Here is a 3,376-nt window from a genome sequence, read left to right as displayed (position 1 = left end):
AATGGCCAGCATTCCTCCTGTGCAAGTCTGGGCACTTGGGTGCTGCTGGTGTCTCCACCACCAACACCCTCCCCCATCCCCACCATAAGGGTCAGGTCTACTCAAAGAAGGGACTTTTGGACCCTCTCATCTTCCTTTCCCTCCCATTTCTATTAGGTCCCAGTTCCATGCCCAGAGCAAGATTTGCAGCAGACCTCACACACCATGTGAAAAGATGCCTTAGGGGCATTACCTTCTTCCCAGCACCCCTGCTTCCTGCTAAATCCTCTGGAGACTTAGCCATGCAACAGCCACTTCAACAGGTGGCTCTGCCTGCTGTGCCTGCCTCTGAGGTGGCATGAGGGTCTTGCCCTCCCACAGAGCCAAGATGCTGTTCTGGGTGCAGGCTGGGTGCTGGCAGGTCACTCATGGGGCAAAGGCCAGGGATCTGGCCCCCTCTCAAAGCCTGTGCCAGCTTTGCCTGTTGGCTGACAGGCCATGAGGCTGCTCAGAAGCCATTCCCTCCACCAATGGGAAGCAGTGAGCAAGGAGTCCTACCAGGAGGTAGCACGACCGCACCCTGCCCAAAGGCTGGCACATCCCACACCACTGCCCCTCCAACCGAGTTGGCCTCCCAGCAAGTCATCCTCTCCCCGAGGAGAGGGAGGTGCTGGCTGGCTCCAGCCCAGGATCTGCACAGAAGATGTGTGGGCTGTGAGCTCACCCCTGCTCAGCAGCAAGAAGGAAGAGGCTGGGCTTTGTGCAAGCCAAATCCCCAGGGCTTTGAGATGGCTGAGAGGAGAAGACAAGAGGACAACAGTTTTTCACAGACCTGCCACCACCCTGTGGACAGACCCTGCAGCTGGGCTGCTTCCAGCCCTGCTCTCCCATGGCTGGCACTGCTCAGTCCCAAGGCCCTGCACTTGCCTCACACCACCCAGATGCATCTCCCGCTGATGTCCAGCCACTAACTGACCACCTTGAGACAAATAAGTGCTACAGAGGGGTTTGGGCTCAGGAAGTGGATCACAGGTCTCCCTGGCAATTAAATAAGGGACAATTGGTTATGCACTTGGTGCAATAAGGTAAATGGATGCCTGAAAGGAAGCAGCCTTGATTTGTACTCAGCAAAAAGAGGAGCCAGCCATCTGAGGAAGGATTTTAAGCCCCTTGGTGAAAAGTGATGAAGGCTAGAAAAGAAAAAAGGTTGAGAGACAGAGCAGTGACTGCAGGAGAAGAAAGTCCTTTGTGGACCAGAGAGGTTACAGCAAGGCTTTACATGTCTTGGGCCAGGAAACACAAAGGCACAGGACTCCAGTACTCCAAGTCTTGTGTTTAGAAGTAGGTACTGGTGGGATTTCACTTCCTTCGAGGCTGCATTCTCTTTCCAGCTGTGTGACTTACCAGAGGAGCAGGGCTAAGTCCCTTCACCTCCCTGGGCTGTCCTTTTGCCCAGCGTGTGAAAGGAGGCTGAAAGCCCCTCACTTTCCAGATGGTGAAAGCAACTCAGCAACATCTCTGCGTTTTTGGCAGAGGCAAAAATCTGACTCTTTACGAGTCCCAAGAGCTTGGCAAACAAGCCCTACCCCACTTTCCACCCTGTACCGGGATGTTGCAAGCATCTGGCTCTCGCAGCATGGTAACCCCTCCTGCCATCACCTGTGCTTACTCGCTGGGAAGGAGCAGGTTTCTGCAGAGGCTGCACACTGAAGCCCCTTTGTTCCCAAGGGATTTTCCACCACACTCCCCCCCTCCCTCCCCGCCTTATGTATCTCTGCTACATTGTGCTCAGACACAATGCCCCCAGGAAGGTGCTGCAACATTTCTGCTGCAAGACCTCTGCACCTGGCCAGCACCTCCCTTTCCCTGTGAAGCTGAAGGAGGGGATTTCCCCGGGAGGCACAGTAGGGCAGGCGGTTCCCCTGGCTCAGGCAGGGCTTTTCCTAGGCATAGGTAAGACTCCCTGGGGAATAAGATCTCCACTCTCCTCCATCACCACAGTCACTACTGCTGACCAGGGACACTGCACTTTTCATCCCAGCCCACTTAGAGGTGGGGCCCTGCAAAAGCCCCTGTCACAACGAGGGGACTATTACTGCTGGGGCTGTGCTGCTGGGGGAATCGAGGCACTGAGCAAGGCAGAGACTTAGCCGGGATCAGCTGCAGCACAGTGAACCCAGGAGTCTCAAGAGCAGGCCAAGTGTTGCCTTCCTGATAAAAGGGGAAAGCTCCCTCCCAGGGATGCGTAAATCCTGACACAGCTGTAGCAAACCTTTGGCTCCTGCTTCCTTCGCCCGAGCTCTTCCCACTCCCCGTGGCAGCGCTGGCGGGGCCGGCAGCAGCCAGCACCTGCACCACAGCCCTCTGGCCACGGCAGACCTGGGGCCTGGGAGCCTCCAGGAGCCTCCAGGAGGCCAGTCCCAAGGGGCTGACGTCAGCCCCGGTCCTTGCAGCTCCCGGGCCTGGAGCTGAGCTGTTAAGGAAGCTGTTTCTGGTTTTGGCACATGATGTCTCTGCGCTGAGGCACAGCCAGCCCACTTTCTTCATCCACGACTGGCTTCCCGAGAGGAATCCACAGGGCTGGGAAAGGTCATGCTGGCTGAACTAACCACCCTTGGATGGGACTCACGGGGGCAAGGGACAGCTTGCATCAGGCAGGCTGGGAGATGGAGCAGTGGCTTTCAGTCCCTTGTGTCTGTTCATTATCCTAAATTCTTCTTGAGTGGGAGCCAGCAGTAGGGCCTTGGCAGGGGTTTTGAAGGGAACAACAAGAGGAGGAAACAGCCAGACAGCCACCAGGAACAAAACAAAGGTTAGGCACAGGAGGGAAGCTGAAGAGCACAGCCATGACCCACGGACCTTCCTGCCTGTACTCCCACTCTGCCTAGCTTGTGCTCCTCTGGTCTGCCGGGCCCTGGCTGTTTGCTCCAAGCAGCTTCGGCTTGGGAGCACAGCAGGAAAGCATGGGACCAGCCAGATCCCCATCTGCTCCTCTGTTCTTCATGTACGGGGGTATCCCTTGCCTGCTCTCCTTGGGGGTCTGCTTGGGCTGCATTCCTGGCCCTTGTGGGAGCAGGGTTGCAACTGCTGGCGCTGGCAGAGAATGACAGGCAATGGACCCGGCTGACTGCTCAGGGGCTTCAGCAAAGCCTTGTAGTGAAACAGGACCCCATCCTGCCAGCCCACATTTCTGTGGTGGGCAGATGTTGTTCCTCCCTCACCCCTCCTTCTTCCTCCAGCACTGCCACCCCGACAAATGTTGTCCTGGGATGAGGAGCAGTATCACTTACAGAGGACATGTGTCTGGCCCGGGAGGAGGGGGCATTTAAATGGGCAGCTGTTTTTGTTGTTGTTGTCCCTTGCTCTGGAGCTGCTCCTGCAATTTGGGCTGGTGGCA

This window comes from Chaetura pelagica, unplaced genomic scaffold, assembly GCF_000747805.2.
Source record: "Chaetura pelagica isolate M959 unplaced genomic scaffold, ChaPel_1.0 scaffold271, whole genome shotgun sequence".
Taxonomy (NCBI): domain Eukaryota; kingdom Metazoa; phylum Chordata; class Aves; order Apodiformes; family Apodidae; genus Chaetura; species Chaetura pelagica.
This window is presented reverse-complemented; position numbering follows the sequence as displayed.